Below are 24,085 nucleotides of genomic sequence, written 5' to 3'. Positions count from 1 at the left end.
TCCATGTATTCAATCATTTATTGAGGACCAGACAGTGTGCTGGATGGTTAGGGATACAACAGTGAATCAGCCAGGCATGAAATCTGTTCTCATGAAGTATACATTCTAGTGGAGGAATCAGAAAATAAATAAACAGTTATAAGACAGTGGTAATGTCCATCATAATTATGAATAATATGTAGTACTAAACAATTGCCATAGTTCATTGATTCTAAGACAAACTTTTTCACAGCTTATTCTTTCCAGAATAAGGATGGGTCTTACATTCTGTGAGTGCCAGTTTTATTAGAAGAGTTTCTCTAATGGTATGTAAATTAGTGGTTGCATTATAAAGTTGATGGCTTTGTAGATTTTGTGAAATTTGATAAATTCTAAACTATTAAGAATCACAGGTGCTCAGGGATATGGAGATCCATAAGCACTCCAAGAGTCAAAATGGGCTTCAAGGGTAAGGTAAGATCTGAACCAGGTTGAAGAAAGAGTAGGATTTTTAAGAAAGGAAGAACAGGAGCATCTAGAGATGAAGCATCCAAAGGGAAAGAGAAGTTGAGAGTTCACAGGCCTGGGTGGGACAGAGAAAGAGGTGTTAGGAAGCAAGGGAACTGAGTAGCTAATAATTTGAAATCAGATTTATAAAAGGCCCAGAAAATTGAGCAAATGATGCAGGGAGGCTGTAACCAGAGCCAACATTAAGGAGCAAGTGGGTGGAGAAGAGAGGATGGAGACGAAAGCAGCACTGACTTCCCAGGCATTTGAACATGGGGCAGGTCTTCTTATAGGATCTGTAAGAGACTGGGCAAGGTCACTAAGCTGGTTCAGACCTGGAACTGACTTCCTCCTGGCTCTGTCTAAGCCCTCGAGAACTATCAGGAATTGCTGGGTGCTCTGATCACCATCCAGCCCGACCCCAGCATCCTCCCTCACTCCACCCACATTCTTTCATTTACTTATCCAATTAACAAACATTTGAGCCACCACTAGGATATAACTTCATGCAGGCAGAAATGTTGTCTATCTTCTTCATCACTTTTTAAAGTTTATTTATTTGGAGAGAGAGAGAGAAAGAGAGAGAGTGCACACGCTTGTGCATGCACACACACTCTGAGCACAAGTGGGGTAGGGACAGAGAAAGACAGAGGGAGAATCCCGAGGGGGCTCCAAGCCCAGTGAGGAACCTATTCAGAGCTCAATCTCACAACTGTGAGATCACAATCTGAGACGAAATCAAGGGACAGATGCCTAACAAATGAGCCACTCAGGCACCCCACTTCTTCAGCATTTTGAGGCCTAAAATCCAGAACAATTTTTGGCATGTAGTAAGCACTAGGTGTATGTTAGTTGAATAACTGAATAACTGATGAATGATCAGAAAATATTTGGTATCCTAGAGTACACTCCATGTTGTGGCAGTAACTTTAAATAGAGTGCCAAGCACTTGTTGTCTGCTGGTATTCACAAAAGAATATAGGCTATAAGCTATCAGTATGTATAGTTTTTAATCAGACATACTCTATACTAAGTTCATGTAACATTTTCTACGATAAGAAATAGCACATAGATTTGAGAGAAGGTAAAAATACACCTAAATCAGGTTTTAGAGACTTTAAAATTTATTTTTTCTTTTTATTAAATTTCCAAACTAATCTTTGGTCAATATAATCCATGCTACTAAGAATTTGTCAGTGGTTTAAAAAGAATTTGCAACAAAGACTGCCTGAATATGGCCAAAAATTACAGTCAACATTATAGGTAAAAATGATGGCATTTGGAGTCCCCAAAGGAAAATATTGATGCAAAGCTTTGAAATTTTACTGTGGATTACTTTTTGGGGCACTAGATCAAATAATACTCAAAAGTTTTCAAGATGCAGGCAAACTCTCCATTCTGATGACAGGATGCTGTGGTTAGTCAGGCTGAAGTTCTGTCTGCCATCTGCATGCGCAGAGTAAACAAAAAAGGACTCTGGGACTTGCACAGAAACCATGGCAAAACCTGAGGGGGACCTGAGCTTTGAATTAAAGGAAACCGCAAGCTACCACACCACACCGCTGACCGTGAACATGTTCACATTTTGTATGACTGGGGGCAAGGGCAGAAGGAGTTTGGTTGGCAAACAGAGATGCTGCTGAGGTGTCGTTAGAGTTGTCTCGCAGTGTCAGGGTAAGATGACCCAGCTACATGCAGTCAGAAGGTCCATGACAAACTTGGGCTTTGGTCGGACAGGAATTGCCATCTGCTGGGTATGCGGGTGGAGGGAAGGATCACTTAAACAAGTAACAGATGTCACTTAAAATAAGGCCTACAGAAGAGTGCCTAAAATCTGGCTTATGATCATCAAAAGTGTCAGTCTGAGCATGGGGAATGGCTTACAAAATTCTGGTAAAGATTTCTCACCTAAAGTCATAGCGTCTGGGGGTAGAATGGATTACACTGAGTAACAGTGAAAATGTTGCTTTGGTCAGTGAAAACTGGCAATGATGCGATTTAATTCCTAATTCTTGCTAAATTCTGCCACTCTAAATAAGATGAAACAGTTGAAGCCATAGCAAATATTTATACTCCCCCCTTCCCTGGGTAATTAAATGGGAGTAAATGAGCCAGTAGGAAGTAAGTTCCTTGCTTAAAGTTGACCCTAAGAAGGGCAGGTGGGGAGGGAGTGGGGAGCCCTAGGAAAAGTCAAAGCCATGACCACAGGCCAGGGCTTCTGTGATCTATGTGACATCCATCCCCTGCAGACAACTGCCCAGACTCTACCCCACTCATTCTGCTCTCCCCAGAGCCTCAGGAGAGCCTGGCAGAGTAGGGACAGGATTTGGGATGAGTCAAATCACAGCTCTACTAGCTGCCACATCCACCCCTAGGGAAAGGACGCCTAGCCCATTAGGAATACTGCCCAGGGCTTAAAGGTCTGAAAATGAAGTTTGCATAAATTAGTGCCTCTTCCTTCTTTCTTCACTGTGCCTATTATGTAGCTTATTTACTTTAGGAAGTGCCTGATGCCTGCTGTGAAACTTCAAAGAACCATGAGGGGTGAGTTATAGAGGAAAGGAAACATTCTAGTTCCTAGAAGCTGTTTTGCAACATGGAACAATGCTTTGTGTTTCCAGACAACTGGACTATCTGTAGCAGAATCCCAACTAGGAGATAAGCAAGTGAGGAGGGACTGGAAAGAGTTGGATACAGGATCACTAGCCAAGCTGGCGGGGGTTTGGAGCAGGGCTCAGCCTAAGTAAGCCAGAAGGCCAGAAACTAGAGTGTTAGGCAAGGAAGTTGAACCAGAAGCCCAACTGTAAGGATTCTGGCAACAAAGAAGATTAAGGAAGAGATGCTTGAGATATCCCAGAAAGCACAAAGGCTCAGAGCCAGAGCTGTGAGCTGGAATCCGGGCTGTCATTTCCCATTAGCACAACTTTGACAAGCTTCTTAACTTCTCTAAGGCTCAGTTTCCTCATGTAGAAGACAGGAATAATACTAATCCCATAGGGATGTTGTGAGAATTAAGCTTTATAAAGTATATAGGTCCCAAATATATAGGCTTTTAAACTATTAGTCTGTCAGTTCCTTGAAAGCAAAGAAGGGATCTTACCAGCGTAGCAATGACCATGAAGACACAGAAAGTGTTTAACTAATGTTTGCTAATAAATGAGGGGAAAAATTGCATTCCTGGACCTATCTCCAGGTGAAGTTGAGGTTAACAGTCTACACATTCTCATGTTACTATGCAAAGTAAAGTTCATGAACCATTGACATGACTTGGGAACTTCTTTGAAATGCAGGATCCCACCCCACCCCAGACCCAAATGTCAGAATATCACCTGATCCCCAGGTGATCTCTCTGCACATTAAACTTTGAGAAGCACTGCTCAGTCATGATTGGCTGAATGAGGAGGCCTGAGTCTCCTGGTGGCTCCAGCTGGGAGTAGACAGGGAGGGCAGGGGCTCTCAGGAAGTGTCCAAACTGATTCCTTAAATTGTAACCATGATCTCTCGGGGTTTGAGCAGATGGCCTGGCTGCTGTGCATCAGAGGAGCTGGGACCCCAATCTGGCCAGGCAGGGATAGCATATAGATTCCATGGAAATGTGAGCAAAGGTTGGATTTTCAGAGACTCACTCAAGGGCAACGTGTAGAGGTCAAGGAGGCAAGAAGCCAAGTCCAGGGGACTCAAGTGAGTGAGAAGCTAAAACAGATTATGCTGGAATGGAGCACCAGAGTCTAGAGAATAAGAGTCTAGAAGAAAAAGAAAGCAGACGATTCAACCAGTACTTACATTGCCACTTATGAGTAAGACAGGGAGGGAGTTCGCATTTTAGGAGAAGTTGGTCCTCATTCTCAGGCTCACGTTCTTTCACATGTAGGTAGATGTGTCTTTATAGCTGTGTGGGTGTAGTCTGAGGGGGACTCAGCATTACAACACACGTGTTTCTTATGAAGCCAGATAAAAGGCTTGCTAGATGGTTCCTCTGTCCTGCTGACATAAAGAGACATCAGTCAAGGTGGGAACGTGGAAATCCCAGGGACTGTTTTTGAAAGTTCTATAAAAAAAAGAAAAAGAACAGGAAATCCCAGAACCTTTTGCCCACACCAGAATCCTATATGTTTTCAGCAAGGAATGGGCCACTCTTCTGGAGACAATATGCCACACCACTAGGAACCTGGATACCATTCTTTCAAGGGGCACAGCAAAGATGCCAGAGCTAGAGGGGACCTGGTGGTTTTCAATCATTTTTAAATCATGGAACTCTATTTCCTAACACAGTTGGACCCTCAGCATTTGAAATGATATTACTGAAGCTGCTGTTACTGAAGCAGAAACTTGAGTCCAGAGCCATTCCCTTCCACCCCCTGCATGCCAAGGCCCTCTGAGACTCCTAGATACCCCTTGTTTCCAAAGGGCAGTTTGAGAAGCATTTCTCTACACCAGTTCTACTGATGAATGAAAAGAGGGGGCCCATGTGGACAAGATCTTCCTTGACCTGGCACTGGCTCATCTCACTACCCATGTGACTCCCTATGGTTTGGCCATTGTGGATTTTCTTTAGTCCTCAGAACATGCCATGTTCTCTCTTCTGGGCCTTTCTACATACTATTCTTTCTGCTTGAAACACTCTGCTTTTCTCCATGGCTCCTTGTCTTCCCACCCCACTCCTGTCTGCCGGACTCCTCAGTAACCTGTGGATCCCAGCAAAGGCCTGTTTGCTCTGTTCACTGTGCCCAGCACTGTGTCTAATCAGCACTAAGTGCTATAGGTCTCTTTTGTGAATAAGTGAATGAGCATCCTTGCTGGAGCCTTGCCCCAGGGCAGCTCAAAGGTGCAGAAATGCTGACCGGCCCTTCACCTGAATATGGAGTGGTTGTGAGCAAATCCGTTTCCAGTCCATGTTGATTCCTTCCCAGGGAGTTCTGACTGGTGTACAACAATGTAAGATGAATATCCAAGTAATGGGGAAAATTGGAAGGACATGCAAAGTGAGATACCCTTAGAAGATGTTGGTAGGTCCATGTGATAGCAGCCTTCAAAGTGGCCATACAGAGTTATTGGCAGATATCTGTTTCTTATAATGACAGTTTACAGAGATCATCCTGACCTGCTACACTGAGGGCTTGGAAAACAAAAGGTCTTAAATCTGACTACCTTCTAACTCCAGTAACCATATTTGATATTACTAGAAGATAATCTTCCAAATGTTCCACGAGAAATGATTGAAGACTTCACCAATGACAAAATACAGACATAAAACATTCTACCTGGTATATATCAGGCATGTCTTTGGTGGATGCATGAATCTCTCCTGGAATACCCATCTAACAAAAAAAACAAAAGGCAAATAAATCTGAAGTAATGTTACACTAAAATTTTTCTGAATATGCAAGGAGCTACAAAGGCTAGGTCAACATATTTTAAAATTGGATCACCCTATTAGTATGTGGGCAGTAAATTGTTAAGAAAAACTAATTATCTTTTTAGATAATATTACCTCAAACATTATTTTTATAAGCTTTGTAGAGTGAGTCAACAGGTTAAGTCAAGTCTCTGCTTTAGCTTCATTCTATTTAAAGTGATACTTCCTGGTAAACAGGTTTTAATTAAAAAGGAAAATTACATTTGCATCCCTGGAAGATAAAGAAGACACTACAGACTATTTCACTATCTACACTCTCTGTCTCTACTTATCTCTGGCACCAGTTACAAAAGAAAACTACCTAGAAGGATAATTTCTCCCACAAAAATCCCTTCCAATTAGACAGGACTTAGCAAGTTATAAAGTATATTCACATACATGATTTCATTTTATCCTGTCAACAGCCCTGAATGGCAGATATAACAAGAATTAGAGTTAACTTCATGTTATAAATGAGGATACCATGGGTGCTACGTGACTTGTTCATGGTCACCCTGATGGTAGGGAATCAGCCAGGTTTTGAATCCAAGGTTTGTGATCACAGCTCTGCCTCAGAGCTATCATCATCAGGTAAACTGTGGTTAAGTCTGCCTGATGTCTTAGATCACATAATAGAGGGCCTGTGAAGGGTCTTCTAATTGCTGTGGTTCTCAAACTATACCTCTTAGAACCCCAAAAGTCCAAGTGATGTTTAGGAAGCCACCATAGGGAACATGATAAGACAGGATACTAGGCTAAAATCCCAATCAAGGACATCTGTTTTCATGTCTCATATACTGATGTTTCAAGTAACATTTGTTTGTAAGAATGTATTCCACTGCTTAGAAAAAATTTTTGAAACCCCACTATACTAATCCAAACTTCTCATTTTACATATTGGAAAAGACCAATAAAGATCACATAATCTGTCCATTTCCACACTCAGGTTAGATCAGAAACCAGACAGTTCTCTCTACACTCAGGGGCATGGGATCCTGTGATTGGGATAAAAGTTAAGTCTCTCAGTAGAGTGTTTTGTCTCCATCTGAAGTTCCCCAACATGAGTGTGTATCAGGATCACTTATAGGGCTTGTCACAGATTTCTGGGTCCCATGTCCAAAGGTTCTGATTCAATAGAGTTGTGGTTTGGCCTGGGAATCTGCATTCTTAACAGATTTCCAGATGATGCTAATGCTGCTGGACCACACATCTACAGGATACAAAACAACTGAAAAGTCTATTGAATTGACCAGCTAATTGTGCAATTTTATTGTGATCAGCAATTTTATTTCACTCTGGAAAAATGGTAAAAGGAAATTTCTCCTTCAGAATTTATAAATCCATTGCTTAACCATGCTGCTATACATTTCTCAACAGCTAATGTTGATATTTGATCACATCAAGATCCCAAACCCTCCATGTAGCAGATAACATTGAAATCCTAGCTCATACTCCCTCATCCAACCTCTGAGTTTACTGACACGTACAGTGGGCAGTTTCCATACATATAGCCAGCTTTCTATTCAATGGATGGCATCTTACTGGTGTCTCTGAAGACTTTCATTAGCCTACAAGAGCTTGCTCCGTCCATGAGTGACTGTGTGTGTGTGTGTGTGTGTGTGTGTGTGTGTGTGTGTAATTAGTGCCCCTATTTTCCAGGGCATCCTTCAAACAATGAAGACACGAATCTGCAGATAAATACTATAGTTTCCCTATTCCTTGGTGGGATAAAATTTTTAAGTTTATTTATTTATTTTGAGAGGTGAGGGAGGGATGTGGGCAGAGAAAGCGAGAGAGAGAAACCCAAGCAGGCTCCCACGGTCAGTGCAGAGCCCACCATGGGGCTTGATCTCATGAACTGTGAGATCATGACCTGAGCTGAAATCAAGAGTCTGACACTTAACTGTCTGAGCCACCCAGGTGCCCCTTGGTGTGGTAATTTTGAAGCTTGTTCAAATGACTCCTCAGAGGGTCTCCAGTGAGATTGTGCCCCAGTTTCACACAGCAGCAACTCACTTATTCATCACCCTTTGTTGGCATTTCTCTCTTTCCTGTCTACTTTTCTACTTCCTCACTTGTGCTTCCTGAGATCACTTCCTATATAAACTACCTGCATCCCATGTTCTTGTCTCAGGGCCTGCTTTGGGGAAAGACAAACCAAAACACTCTATCTCATAGTTGTTCACCAAATTCACAGAAGCATCACCTCCCAGCTGACTCACACCAGCTCTTGCTCACCTTTCAGATTTCTGTTCTGGGGTTTTATCCACAGGTCTTCCAATAATACCATTAACACAAAGTTATGGTATACTGCATGGATGTTAATAAATAAGTGATACAATTGTTGCTGCCCTAACAGCAGCAGAAATACTGTTGAATGTGTGAATATGATTCACTGACTGTATACTTAGTCACTCTTCAAAAAGAGGCCCAAGTTCATCAGTCATATCTGTGAAGGATGCCAGCTTAAAAAAAATTGGCATTGAGGCACATGGGTGGCTCAGTCAGTTAAGTATCCAAATTCAGCGGAGGTCATGATCTTGCTGTTCCCGAGTTCGAGCTATGCATTGGGCTCTGTGCTGACAGTTCAGAGCCTGGAGCCTATTTCAGATTCTGTGTCTCCCTCTCTCTCTCTGTCCCTCCCCCACACTCACATTCTGTCTCTCAAAAATAAACATTAAAAAAAATTTTAATTGGCAATTATGCATATTTTTCAAGGCATTGCTATAAATATAAATATTTTTAAAACTGTCAACTCTGAAATGGAGATAAGTTTCCTTTTGTACTGTTAAAGCAAGATTAACTTTCAGCAAATATTTACATTTGAGGAGTGGAGTTTCAGCACTGACATTTGTCAAATTATAGTACAAATTTCAATGTAAAAAAAAAAGAACTATGTGAGAAGCAATTAAATTGTCCTCAAATTGAAGCCAAATAATAGATACAGATCCTTTGGTTAAAAAAAAAAACAACTAAATGAATCAAACTTCACCCTAAATAATAGAGCTATTACATGTATTTCATTCTACTTGTTATTGATGTCTTAATTTTTTCTTTATTTAAAAAATAAAAAATATTCTTGTGGGATAACTGACATATAATGAATTGTACATATTTAAAGTGTACAACTTAATAAATTTTGACATATGTATGCACCTAGGAAACCACCATGCTGACTCATTTTTTAAAGCAATATTATCAAGTTTTAAGTCTATATTATTTTAAAATCCAATTCCTGGAATAATCCATTAATTATCATATTGATGCAGTGATTCATTATGAGCTAAAAGCTCTTTAAATTACTCCCTATTTGAAATGGCTATATATGAGTATGCTCAAAACAACTGGTTGGCACAATTCCCAAGAACTTAGACATAGCTGACAAAAAATAATAAAAGCTACCACTCATTAAGCATCTATCATTGCCAGGGGCCATTTTGTAGTTCTTTAAATATATCATTTGTAACTCTCATAACAATTCCATGAGGGAAATGTTACTAATTCTATTTTACAAGTGAGCAACTGAGACTTAGAGACATTTAAGGGATAGAACATGACAGAGCTGGGAGCTAGGTTTCTCCATTATATAATATTCCTCAAAGTGTTAATTTGTTTATTTCTTATTTATTTATTTAAAGCTTATTTATTTATTTTGAGAGTGAGAGAGAGCACAAGCATGAGAGTGGAAGGGGCAGAGAAAGGGAGAGAGAGAATCCCAAGCAGACTCCACCTCAACAGCATGAGCCTGATGCGGGACTCAATCCCATGACTGTAAGATCATAACCTGAGCTGAAATTTAGAGTCAGATGCTTAATGGACTGAGTCACTCAGGTGCCCCATATTTCTTATTTATTGAACAAATATGCCCTAGACCCCAAGTTAGATGTTGAAGATATAGCAGTGAAAGTGATTGATATGAAATTTCTTCAGTGATGAAGAAATTTACTATTTCAATGAAATATAGTTACACAAATATTAATTATAATTGTTATTAATGCCTATGGGAGAAGTACAAGTTGCTGTAAGAGCATGAAAGAGGAGGCATTCGTAACGAAGTAATGTTTAAGCTAAGGCCCAACAAATAGATCCATATGAGTGGATCTATATGTTTTTAAGTAGGACAGGTGACATGATCAGATTTGCAAGACTATTTAAGGGAAAGCCACTTACATAGTAGCAGGCAGTAAAGGAGGGAAAATACCTTCCTTGAGAATTGCAAATTGCAAGCTCAACCCTTAGGCAGGGTTAGAACCAGAATCTACATGCCTATGTAACACAAGAAAACCTCATCACACCTAAATATTGTTCAAAGTGACTCTCGGGTAGTGAATGCTCTCAGGCATTTAGGTTAGTAAAAGCCAACTTCCAGGAAAAAAAAAAAAAAACCTTAAAAGCAACTTTCAAAAAGTTCATACATAATGAGGTTTCCATGGACATGAACACACAATCAAAACACCATGAAACAATCTGCCATGAGCAAGTGTTAGCATAAACAATGAAGTATACCAAAATTAGAACGGCAAAGACTGCAGATACTACTAGAACCATCAGATTCAGAATATAAAATAAGTTTGTTTGATACATTTAAAGAAATAAGGATATCAAAAGTATAATTAAGAGGCAAGATATTTTAAAACTGATCAAATAGATTTGAAAAAGAATAACACAGAATGACTTATAAAACATTGTATGTATAGATAGACAGCATTAATCCTTTATCTCTTAAATATGTTGCATATATTTTCCTCCACCTTTGTTGCTTCTGTTTTAACTGAATTTGCGGTGATACTTGTCACTCACTCCCAAATTTTTTATTCTTTGGAAGTCAAATCTGTCTATCATTTGCCTTTAAGGCTTTTGTAGTTTTTCTCTTGCTGAGAAGGGCTTTTTCTACTCCAAGATTATTTTAAGAATCTTTATTTTTTAATGTTTATTAATTCATTTTAATCTGGATTTTACAGTAACACAAGTAACACAAGTCTAACATTGTTTTTAATAGACTTCTTTTGGAAATTCCAGCACTGTTTATTAAATAGACCTTTCTTTCTCACTAATTTGAAATACCACTTTTTAAAAAATGTTTTATTTATTTCTGAGAGAGAGACAGCGTGAGCAGGGAGGGTCAGAGAGAGAGGGAGATACAGAATCTGAAGCAGGCTCCAGGCTCTGTGCTGACAGCTAGGGGACTCAAACCCACAAACCGTGAGATCATGACCTGAGCTGAAGTCGGACGTTTAACCAACTGAGCCACCCAGGTGCCCCTGAAATACCACTTTTAACATAAACTAATTTCTTGTTCTAGTCAATAAGAATTTAGTTCTCTTAAAACTTCTGACCTCACTCACTCCCTCCCTCATCCTCCCAATTTTGGTATAAATCATCAGTCGCTACTTATATAACAAAAAAATCATGCAAATATTATACACTGATGAAGAAGGTAATTACTACAATTATGTTTCCTTTCTTAAACAACTTTTTGTTTTTCCAGGAGTGAACAATCACCTTGTTATTTTGAGTTGCACAGTTTCCTATGAATCTATTCAAATGCTTGATTGGCCTTGTCAAACACCTATTGTTATTATTTTCCGGACAGTAAATTTATCAAATAATTTTTCTGTTCCTTTTTTTTTTTTTCCTGGCAATCTTCCTCTCAGAACTGTCAAGCTCTCCTGCTCCATCTGGGCTAATTACTTTCTAGGCCTACAGCACAGCTGTCAGCTGGAATTTCCTTTAGTGCTTTCCTATGCTGGATCCTTCAAATGTCAGTATGTGGAGGTGTTTTCTCTTTAGAGAAGCAGCCTCCAGTTTCCTGCCTGGGGGGACATATGCCTGATGGCTATTTGGAAGAAGGACTTTGTGGGAGTAGATCTGAGAAAGAAGGCTGAGGGTACCTCTGTTTATTACTTAAATTTTCCCATAATTAGCATGTTTCAGTCTCCTTCTGTTAACCCAACCCCACCACACCCCTATATGTCTTATGTCTCTGAGTCTGTCTGGGTCTCTCTAGCTCACTGTCTCCAGAGAACAAACTTCCTATCACCTGTGGAGGGTAGTTTCCCTGACTTCAAGGGATGGGGAAGAGGACCTCTGGCTTTAATATCTGCATAAAAACTTCAACCAATCCCTGCACCTCACTCACTTTTGGTGTACCTGAAACCACCTCAAGTCCTGCATCCTCTATGGGCTCTCAATAGTAGCCTCCTCTGCTCTCAGTCACATTTTGCTCCACTCATTTTCCACCTTTCAAAATTTGCTCACATCTCCCTTCCAATTTTATCAGTCTTTGTGGATTTACACTCCGTCCAACTCTACCCCACCCACCTCTCCCTATTTAGTCATGTTTCAGTAGGAGGAGATAAAGTCAACTATGTTTAACTGGAAGTCTCTCTACCTCACAGTGCCATTTATGTATGTATAGATAGCACTAATAGGTATATAAAACCCCACCCTCAATGAAACAACCACTGATCTGCTTTCTATCACAACAGATTAGTTTGCATTTTCGAGAGTTTTAACCGCAATCATACATATATATTCTTATTTGTCTGGATTCATCTCTGGATAGATCTGGCCTTTATTCAATTTTTAAAAACCAGCTTTAATGAGGCATAATTTACATACAGAGTCACCAATTTTATTTTTAATTTTTTTTTAATGTTTTATTTATTTTTAGGAGAGAGAGAGAGAGACAGCGTGAGTAGGGGAGGGCCAGAGAGAGAGGGAGTCACAGGCTGAAACAGGCTCCAGGCTCTGAGCTGGCAGTCAGCACAGAGCCCGACGCGGGGCTTGAACCCACGAACTGCGAGATCATGACCTAAGCGAAAGTCGGACGCTTAACCGACTAAGCCACCAAGGCGCCCCTATTTTTAATTTTTTTAATGTTTATTTTTGAGAGAGAGAGAGAGAGAGAGAGAGTGAGCAGGGGATGGGCAGAGAGAGAGAGAGACAAAGAATCTGAAGCAGGCTCCAGGCTCTGAGCTGTTAGCACAGAGCCCTATGGGGGCTTGAACCCACGAACTGTGAGATCATCACCTGAGCTTAAGTTGGACGCTTAACTGACGGAGCCACCCAGGCACCGCCAAAGTCACCAATTTTAAATGCAAAGTTTGAGAAGTTTTGATATATGAAATCATCATGTAATCACCACTACAGTCAAGATATAGAACATGTGAAAAAGAATATTTAAACATTTGCTCAAATTTGAACAAAGTTTTAAGGAAAACACAATGGGGTGCCTGGGTGGCTTAGTCAGTTAAGCGTCCGACTTCGGCTCAGGTCATGATCTCAAGGTCTGTGAGTTTGAGCCCTGGTCAGGCTCTGTGCTGACAGCTCAGAGCCTGGAGCCTGATTCAGATTCTGTGTCTCCCTCTCTCTCTGACCCTCCCCTGCTCACACTGTCTCTCTCTCTCTCTCTCAGAAATAAATAAAACATTAAAAAAAAAGTTTTAAGGGAAACACAGTTTCTTAGTTTCAGAGAAAGTCATGTGCTATATGTACACAACACTCAGGCATCATCCCAGGGACACACAAAAATCAATGCCATTTTACCTCCCTTTTCAAGTTACATAGTTGTGAGAACTTACATTCTTGATTATGTAGAGCGAACTTTTGTGATGGCTTATTACTTTTTTTTTTTTTTTACGAATACCCCCTTGGTGTCTTAGGAAATAATGTCAAAGATTAACAGAAGAGGGCTTATAAGGGAGTTAGATTAAAACCTTGACTGTATTTGCATACTGTTTATACTTTGATTCATTCACTGCAGTGATTCCTCTGTCTCCAGCTCCTACTATGCCAAGTGTCACACAGCTCACAAGTTTCTGTTTAGCCATGTTATCTCAGTGCTCTTCCCTCCCATCTTGTCTCCCAGCCTCCAGTCTCTCCCCATTCCATTCCCACGTAGGTATCACTGTTCATTAATCTTTATGAAGTCTTGCTTTTATGCTGAGAAACTGTCCATACTTCCCAGTGCTCACAGGATAAGGTCTGAGTTCCCTAAAGCTGCCTTCAAGTTCATGTGCTCTACCTTGTTTGTGTTCAAACTGTAGGCACCTACAGCCATTTCTAGAGAGTCATGTGGCTGAGCCTGGTTGTTGTTGCAGAGGGTGGACTGTGTGTGCTTTATCCTTCCCAACCCCAGCACAACATGTGGAGTGGCCTGGGTCTAGAAAAAAGGTGTTAGGACTGTATTTGTTGCAAAGGGATAAAAATTTACACCTTAAGCTTTACTTAGAAACCCTAGTAAGACTTTTAATCAGCTACTATAAAGAGAGTTCAGTGATTTATGTGAATGTGGGGATTTAGGTGTCATGGTAACTTGGAGGTTTTATGCTCCATGTGTAATTTGTCAAATACAGAGCATGACATGCCTGGGTTACTTTTTTTTTTAAGATTTTTTAAAAAATTTATTTATTTATTTTGAGAGAGAGAGAGAGCAGGGTAAGGGAAGAAAGAGAAGGAAAGAGAGAGAATCCCAAGCAGGCTCCACACTGCCAGTGTGGAGTCCCACGTGGGGCTCAGACTCACAAACCATGAGATCATGACGAGCCAAAACCAAGAGTCAGACACTTAACTGTCTGAGCCACCCAGGTGCCCCCCGGTTACTTTCTGAAAAGGATCATCAGTTATTCATTTATCCAAATATTCATTAAATATCTCTTGAGCCACTACTACTTGTCAGGCTCTCAGCTAGGCACTGGCAGTACATTTGTGAAGCAGAGAGATATTGTCTATAATCTTACAGACCTAACACATTAGCTGAATGAGTCATTATAAAGATAAGCAGAGCTACGGATGGAAAGTAAACTGGCGGGCTGTGGTAGCCACCACTGCCATGCTGCTCACATCCCCTCGGCACTCACCAGGAGAGCCAAAGGCTTCTTCCTGCAAGAGACCCTCAGGCTGAGTGAGGCTTCTCTGGCCCACAGCAGGCAGGAGCATGCTCAGCCTATGTATGGTGCAGGCTGTCAGGGAATCAGTGCCCTCAGGAGTGGTCTTCAACCCATGGTGAATGAGACTTGAGAGTGAACTACCCAGCTCCCTCACCCTCTGGGTATTCTGTACCATCTAAGCCTGGGCTGCCATAACAAAATGTCATAGACTGCATGGCTTAAACAATAGAAATGTAGTTTTGCACAGTTCTGGAGGCTGGATGGCTGAGATCAGGGTACCAGCATGGAATGTTTCTGGTGAAGCCTCTCTTCCTGGTGTGTGGGTGACCACTTTATCACTGTGTATTCACATAACCTCTTCTTGGTGTGCTCTCTCACGGGAGCTCCCTGGTGTTACTTCTTATAAATGCTACTGTATCAAGGCTCCACCCTTATGGTCTTATTATAGGCCCTCCTTGATTTTTAATTATCTCCTTATTGTCCCTATCTCCAAATATAGGCATATTGAGGATTAGGGCTTCAACATATGAATTTTGGGGAACACAATTCAGGCTATAGTGTATACTGTCTCCCAGAGTTCCCCAGTGAGACTGAATCCCAGTCACCCATCTCCCAGGAACCTGTTCACTGAGGCATTCTGAATAGGCTTCTTTTTCTTCCTTCCTCATTCCTCTATCTTCCTACCAGAGCTTCTTGAGATTACCTCCCACATAAACCACTTGCACTCAAATCCTAGTCTCAGGTTTTGTTTTGAGGGGAATCCCACCAATGACTGGAGCATATATCAGGGAACCTGACTTATGCCTAGTGGGCCTGGAACTTAGAAAGTCTTACCAGCTGTGCCAGGTGGGAAGCCATTTAAAATCTTAAGTCAAAGGGATGAATCTCTAGCAGGATGTGGAGAAAAGATTCAAAGAGGTAAGAAACTGATTCAGAGCAACTAACAGGGAAGCTATTTCTTCAGTCAAGTCAGGAGAAGACAGTGATCAGTACTAGGGAGGAGGCAGTGAAGACAGAGCATGACATGATGCCTAGTCCATAGTAACTGCTCAACAAATATTTTTGGATGAAAATTAATGAATAGGTTCAATGTACCAAATCTCTAGATAGACTGTCAGAACTTGAAGACTGATTTCATCTGGGATTTGAGGAAGAAGAAAGAGTGAAGTCTTCGGCTTAAACAGCTAGGTGAATGCTGATGCTATTTACTGAATATGGATCATAGTCTTGAGGATCAGCAAGTTGGAGGGGTAAAAGATAATGAGTTTTGGGCATGATGTGCCTGTGAGACATCTAATTGATGCTGAGTAGGCAGCTGGGTGTACAGGTTTGGAGCTGGGTTAGAGATGTATATTTTGGTCCCACCAGATATAGACACAAACTGCGTGGAGCAAGTCCTCTCCAGTCATATGGGAAATGTGACCCAGAAGAGCTCCACATTTTCCTATTTTCTGGCATTCTCTCTAAAATAACATTTGAGAGGAAGTATGAAGGAGAACTAACATCTACTGAGAACCTACTATTGGCCAAGAATTGCACTAGGTGTTTAATCTTCAGAACAACCCTGAGAGGTATGCAATATTATCTCCATTTACAGACAAGGAAATTAAGGTACAGAAAGGAGAAGTCATTTATCCAAGCTCACAGCTGGTCAGTGGCTTCAGAAAAACTCTGGACTATCCTAGTCCAAATTTCATGTTTAAAATAAACATCGGCAAAGCATGGTTCTGTATCCTATGACTTTTAGTCTCATAGACTTCACAATGTGCAATTCCCAAAGTCAGGTGCATTCACTGGTAGAGTCTTTCAATTCCAAGTTCCAAAGATTATTCTCTCTGCAGCCCTCATTTGGACAGTTCTCTTTCCAAGTGGTCCCCCTGCTGGTGACCCTATTGTGGTATAGCCCCAACTGAAGTCTTCTCTCAATTTCTGTCTCTGTCTCTGAAAGATTTGCTTTCTCTGGACATATCATTTAAATGGAAGCATATAATGTGGTCTTGTGCAACAGTGTTCTCAACCAGTGTGCTGAATAAAAGGTAAAATATTTAGTATTTCCTCAACACCATATGTAATGTAGGGAATAATCCAAAACCTCATTATTTCTTTTTATTTAAAAAAAAATGCACACCATCTTGGATTTGCTAATACTGATACACAGTCATGCAAATGTCCTAATTATTTTTACTTCTGCAAACATTTTTTTTATAGATCTGCATTAAACTTATACATTTATTTGGAAAGATTAACATTGACATTATTCAATGTTATACATTTTCTATTCTTGGTACATAGTATGTCCTTTTGAATCCAGTCTGTTAAGTCAAAACTTCTGAGAACTTTAAGAAAATTATTATTTAGGTTTTGAACATATACTGTCTATGTTAAACTCTTTTTCTGGTGATATTTTTATATGGCACATTTTCCCACAGTCTATTCTCTCTCTTTTTTTAATGTTTATTTATTTTGAGAGAAAGTGTGAGAGAGACACAGAGAGAGGGGCAGAGAGAGAGAGACAGAGAGAGAAAAATCCCAATCAGCCTCCATGATATCAGTGCAGAGCCTGACGTGGGGCTTGAAGTCATGAACCATGAGATCATGATGTGAGCCAAAATAAAGCCAAAAATAATAATAATAATAAGTCAGACACTTAACTGACCGAGCCACTCAGGTGCCCCACAGTCTATTCTAAATCATTGTTTCTCACAGAAAGGGAAGCTACGGAATTGTGTATAATTTTGGAAAACAGCATTGAGGTTCTTCAAAAGATTAAAAATAGAACTACCATATGATCTAGCAATCCCATTTTGGAGTATTTACCCAAGAGAATTGAAATCAGGATCTCAAAGAGGTATATACACTCCCATGTTCACTGCAGCATCATTAATAATAACCAAAATATTGAAACAACCTAAATGTCCCTTGATAGATGAATAAAAAAAAACATGGTATATTCATTCAATGGAATATTATTTAGCTTTAGAGAAAGAAGAAAATCCTGCCATTTGCAACAATAGCCTGGAGAACATTATGCTAAGTGAAATAAGCCAGACACAGAAGGATAAATACTGTATGATTCCACTTACATGAGGGATCTAAAATAGTCAAACTCCTAGAAGCAGAGAGTAGACTGATGGTTCCCAGGGGCTTTGGGGAGGGAAAATGGGGCGTTGCTGTAAAATAGCTATAAAGTTTCAGTTACATCAGATGCATAAATCAGAGAGATCTGCTATTAAATACAGTGCCACGGTTAACAACAATATACACTTAAATTTTTGTGAGAGAGTAGATCTTATGTTGTGTTCTTACCACAGTAAAAAAAAAAAAAAATCAACTGAAAACAATTATACAAACACAGTCCTTAAAAGATGGAAGTCAGAATCCATACTGCCTCATTCTCCAGATGTGAGGTAGTGTCGCTCCCTATGTTCTAATTCTTTTAATATGTTTGTTGGATGCAGAGTTTCATAGACTACTTCCTGGTGTGGGGGTGGGCATCTCACCTGAGTCATAGAAGGCTCCAGAGATTGGGCAAGCTGATAACTTGAGCCAGAGAGATGAGATCATTCTTTCTGCCAATCATAGCAATATTGCAAAAGGCAGAGGCGGTGTCTTGGACCAGAAACTAGACCTAAGGGAGAAGCCCTCAGGCAGAAGAAAGAAAGTATGATCAGTGGAGTTCATCCTGGACCCTATCCCCATCTTGACCTCTCCCAACCCCTCTACACTCTAGCCAGAGTGAACTTCTGTCATCATGAAAGATGGTTCAGAGGACCTGTCACAATCTGTCCTTGCTTGCTTCTCTCTAGACTCCTGGGTAGCTCCTCTTCTCTCTCTGGGACTTCATTCTCTAAGCATCAGTAACTTCCTTTCATCTCCACAAGAAACTCATTATTTTCTTCTTTACCTCAGACTTTTATCCATGCCTATTCCTCTGTTTCAGCCCCCTTCACATCCAACCCTCCAAACTGACTAATGCCTGCTCATTGTCAAGTCTCAGTTTAGACCTCAGTTCCTTTAGGAATTTTTTCCTGACCCTCAAGACTAGGTTAGGTTTTCTCTTTTCAGAGGCTTTTACTCCTATTCCATGGATCATCCAAATGTGTTGTGATTACCTGTTATCGTGTTTACTAACTCCCCCTAGACTGAAAGCTTCTTCAGGCAGAGACAGAATCTGCCCAACTTCTGACCTCATGGGATACCCCAACTTGGAACTTCCCAATCAGCTTGTTCCCAAACTCCTGATCCATAGACACTGTGAGGTTACAAGTGATTGCTGTTGTCCTGAATTATTAAGTTTTAGAGTAATTTGTTACATAGTAATGGATAACTAATATACTATCAAAACTTAATAGCTTTAAACAATCATGTCCCAGATTCTGCAGGATAGCGACTGGCGACCTCTTGCTCCTTGGGGCATCAACTATGGCACAACTCAGCCCTACTCAGCTGGTGGATGGGCAGGTTGGGAGGATCCAAGGTAGCTTCACTCACAAGTTGGCACTTTTTGGGCTAAAAGGTAGTCTCAGTGGGAACAGATTACCACAGAACCTACACTTGGCCTTGCCAGAATGGCTGTCTCACAGTAGATGGACTTTACACGGCAGCTGGCTTCCTTCAGAACAAGTATCTGTGCAAGCAGAAGAAGCTGCACAACTATTTATGACCTAGCCCTGGAAATAATATACAGTCATTTCTGCTATACTCTCTTGGTTGAAGCAGTCATAAGACCACATACATTCAAGAAGTGACTCCACCTCTTGATGGGAGGAATATCAAAGAATTTACAGCTGTTCTTTTAAAAATCAACTAATTATTAAGGTATAACTTATATGCAATAAAATGTACTCATTTAAATATGCAATTTGACAAGTTTTAACACATGGCTATACCCTGTAACTACCATCACCATCATGGTACAGAACATTTCCTTCATCCCAAAGTTCCCTCCTGCCTCCTTGCAGTCAATCCCTTCACCTGTCCCTCTTAGTGCTAGGCAGCCACTCATCTGCTTTTGAGCCCTTCTAGAATTGTGTGTGATACTGTATATGGTTTTTTACACTTGGCTTTTTCACTTAGCTAAATTCTTTTGAGACCCATCATGTTGTTTGTTGCATGAGTCAACAGTTGATCTATTTTTTATTGCTAAGTAGTTTCTGTTGTATGGCTATAAATGTTTTGTTTTAGCAGCTACCTGTGGATGGATATCTGGGTTGTTTCCTGATTTAGACTATTATGATAAAGCTGCTATGAACATTCATTTTCACTTCTCTTGAATAAATATCGAAGAGTCGGGTTGCTGGGTAATGTGGGAGATACATGTTTTAACTTTATAAAAGACTACTCAATTGTTCTCCAAAATGGTTCTATCCTTTTCCTTTTTCAGCAAGAATATATGAAAGTTCTAGTTGCTCCCCACCCTTGCTAACACATAGGATCATCAGTCTTTTTAAGTTTAGTAATTCAAATGGGTGTGTAGCCTATCTCATTGGGGTCTTAATTTGCATTTCCCTGATGACTAATGATGTTGAGCATATTTTCATGTACTAATTGGCCATTGATATATCTTCTTTTGTGGAGTGTCTGTTCAAATCTTTTGGCATTTGTAACTGGTTGTTTTATTTTCTCATTACTGAGCATTAGAAGTTGTTTATAAATTATGGATACCAGCCTTTTGTCAGGTCTATATATTGAAATATTTTCATCCTCAGGGCACTTGTGTGGTTCAGTGGGCTATGCATCCGACTTCAGTTCGAGTCATGATCCTACTGTTCATGATTTCAAGCCCTGTGTCGGGCTCTGTGCTTACAGCTCAGAGCCTGGAGCTTGCTTCAGATTCTGTCTCCCTCTCTCTCTGACCCTCCCCCGCTTACACTCTGTCGGTCTGTCTCTCTCTCAAAAGTAAACATTAAAAAAAAATTTTAAGGAATATTTTCCTCCAGACTGTGGCTTGCCTTTTCATCTTCTTCAAACTGACTAAAGAGCAGCAGTATTTAATTTAGACGTAGTCCAAATTATTATTTTCTTTTTTTTAATTCATGCTCTTTTATAGGTGTCCTATAAAAGAAATCTTTGCCTACACAAGATCACAAAGATTTTCTCCTACATTTTACTCAAGAAGTTTTATAGTTTTAGCTTTTATGTTCAGATCTATGATTCACTTTGAGTTAATTTTTTAAAGGTGTATAGTCAGGTCAAGGCTCATTTTTTCTCCCCAGACATATGCAATAGTTACAGTAGCCTTTGTCAAAAGTACTATCTTGCCTCATTTATTTATTTACCTTGCCACTTATGGCTGAAGCAACTACCTATATGTGTTTGTGTGTGTGTGTATACATATATACATATAAAACAAAATATATAGTCAAATATATGTATATATATTTTTGTGGATCTATTTCTGGATATTTTTGTCACGTTCTATTGATTTGTACATTTACCTATGTAGTCATATTTTAAAACTGCCAAAAGCATGTCGACTTACTGTAGTTTAATTGGTCTACACCAAAGCCCTTAGGCACTGTCCATATGACCCGGCTGGGGCTCCTGGGAGATGGCACGCTGGCTCCAGCTTACCATCCTGGGCTCCTCTCCCTCAGAGAGAACAAAGAGATCATACAGGTAATTTCAAAAATTAGTAAGGAGGAGGAGATATGTGGGAAAAAAAGAGATGTGATCACTCTTTGCCAGACTTCTGGACATTCAAGTTAAACTCGGTTTGAAGAAATGAAGAGATGAGGAGAGATTGCAAACCTATGTCTCCAGCCTGGAAGAACAAGTTGTGACCTATATAAATTAGGTGGGAAACAATCCCATTTTACAATGTTGAAACATGCCAATGGATGATGGATCACAACACAATCCCCTCTATGGGTTTGTCACAGTGTCTAGATAAAGGTAATGTAAACTTTTCCTCTCAAGAGAATATTGAAAAAAAGAGAAAAAATACTTTTTTAAAAATTTATTTATTTATGAACGAGACAGAGACAGTGTGGGCAGGGGAAGGGCAAAGAGAGATTGAGAGAGAGAGAGAGAGAGAATCCCAAACAGCCTCCACACCATCAGCACAGAGCCTGATGTGGGGTTTGAACTCGTCAAACTGTGAGACCGTGACCTGAGCAGACACCAAGAGTGGGAGACTTAACCGACTGAGCCACCCAGGCACCTTGACATTTTTTTTGGCAAAACACCTATTTAATTATTTCATATTTGTCAGAACAAAATTTTTGAATAAGAAGTTATCAGGGTTTTTCTGTTTCTGAAAAGTAACTTTGTTGTCAGTGAACTTTTTGATTTACTAGATGTTTTAACTGGTTTACAAAGTCAATATGTTAATTACTAGCTTATGCCTCCAAAAATTATTATGAAATTTAATATTAATACATTTAGTTGCTTGCTTTAGGGTTTGTTTGCAAAGGCAGTGATCCTCAGTGAAAATAGGTGAAAATTTTGAAAAAGTATAAAATGTTTAGTAACTGTGCATACCAAACAGGTTCTTTGGCCTTTTGCCAAATCAGACAACCTATCTGGCTTTTTCTACCACAGAAACTGTCTTGCCTGTATTTCCACATCACTCGACATGGCAAAGCTAACAGAAAACCAAAGTCAAATGAGGAAACTTGGCAAATGATTACCTGGCTTCATGTTTGACCACCTACTGGCAAATACCATGAGAAAAACTGCCCAGGAGATAAATGATAGGGTAAAAGCACATTTTTGACCCTGGACCCAGGATCTCATAGAAGAAGCAGGTCTAAGATTTATAGGAAATGATTTGGGAATGAGTTCACAGTGCTGAATAATCACAAAATTGTTTTTCCACTTAACAAAAATAATCCCCACGCTTCAAAAATTTTCATGGTAGTTTTTTTTTCCTCCTGCAACTGCATTCTATTTAATATCTTTTACCCCATAATCCCACCTGTTGGTTATTTAGGAAAAGACCAAGCATTTTAGACAAGATCGGGTGCGTTCAGGGTGGTATGGCCATAGAAGGAAAGACCAAGCATTTTAAAACCTTTATTAGATGTGTAGATCACAGCAACCTGTTGGCATTTAACAAATACACAACACTGATGGAATAAAGTAAGGTTCAAATGAGGTAGAATACATACATTATCTCAAACTGGTTATTTTTTGGATGACTTTTTACTGATGAGAAAAACTCTCTCAGGCAAAAGCTAATATGTGTATTAACTGCTTCAATTCCCTTATTTTAAGAAGTTTTGAATTCGCTATTAAATATAACACAGCACTAGTTAGAAAACATATGATAATCTAGTTTTTAAAAATCAAATTCAAGAATGCCAAACACGACTAATTAAGAGTGGAGGTTCGAGGGAGCGCCTCACTTCCGTCTCCCCAGGATAGAGGGATAAATAACTAACTCGGAGGTTAGTCGCCTAAGCAGGTGCTGCCAGGACGTAAGAAAGTGTTGCTGTTGCTGTTGTTTAATGTTTTATTTTATTTTTGAGAGAGAGAGACAGCGTGAACAGGGAAGGGTCAGAGAGAGAGAGGGAGACACAGAGTCCAAAACAGGCTCCAGGCTCTGAGCTAGCTGTGAGCACAGAGCCCGACACGGGGCTCGAACCCACGAACCATGAGATCATGAGATCATGACCCGAGCCGAAGTCAGACGCTGAACCGACTGAGCCACCCAGGCACCCCAAGAAAGGGTTGTTTTGAGGCAGAGGATGAAGAAATTTGCAGAAGAGAGAAGAGGGTGTAGGTATGCGGTAATATTTTTCTCTCGAATGAGGACAGAGCTGCAAAAAGTATCAAGAGGGGGAAAAGGCGGAATCTGTGCTGGTTTTCTTGAGGTTTAGGAGCAAAAAAAGTAAAATGAGAAGCAAAGGAGGCAGGATCAAGCATCTTTCAGAGCTGGACGTCATTATACAAGCACTTCATTCACGGGGCTGCAATTCTGTCTGGAGCCCAACCCAAAGGAACTCTTACACAAAACAAGAGCAGAGAGAAGAAAAGCCTCGGTGGCTGAAGGGCAGAGTGGGGCGGAAGCCCTCCACGCGCACATTCCGCGAGTTTCTGGGAAACCCAGAGCGGTCTCTGTGCCTCAGTTTACAGCGGAAGAAACAGACACACAGACCCAAGTGACTCGCTCACGGTCATAGCGCAGAGCCGGATGTCACATCTCCACACAACTCACCACTAACCGGTTTGCCACTCTAGGGAGGCAAGGAGGGAGTTGTGTGTTTCGTGGAATCAACAGGAGGAGTCGTGGCGGTCAAAATCCCGCGGGGACAAGGCGGAAGGGCGCGATCTCCGCTTCGAAGGCGGCTGCGTGCGCCCTTCGCCTGGA

At 40.4% G+C, this 24,085-nt stretch overlaps 1 protein-coding gene and 1 long non-coding RNA gene across 2 annotated transcripts in view; both read right to left on the bottom strand.

Moving 5' to 3' along the window:
- On the bottom strand, positions 1–18,408 carry LOC144243394 (uncharacterized). Its single transcript, XR_013338644.1, has 4 exons — positions 18,273–18,408; positions 5,748–5,804; positions 4,270–4,467; positions 1–105 (listed from the first exon to the last, which is right to left on the bottom strand). It is a non-coding gene; the product is annotated as an uncharacterized LOC144243394 (long non-coding RNA).
- A 2,850-nt stretch (positions 18,409–21,258) lies between these two features.
- LOC144243393 (uncharacterized) overlaps positions 21,259–24,085 on the bottom strand; it is a 47,232-nt gene continuing 44,405 nt past the window's right edge. The window contains exon 10 of the mRNA XM_077778426.1: positions 21,259–21,363. The gene's annotated coding sequence lies outside the window, so the exon portion shown is untranslated. The remainder of the gene's footprint in view (positions 21,364–24,085) is intronic.

The sequence above is a fragment of the Crocuta crocuta genome, unplaced genomic scaffold, assembly GCF_008692635.1.
Source record: "Crocuta crocuta isolate KB4526 unplaced genomic scaffold, BGI_CrCroc_1.0 scaffold1247, whole genome shotgun sequence".
NCBI lineage: Eukaryota > Metazoa > Chordata > Mammalia > Carnivora > Hyaenidae > Crocuta > Crocuta crocuta.
Note: the sequence above shows the minus strand (reverse complement) of the source record. Positions and strands in the feature narration are given on the sequence as shown.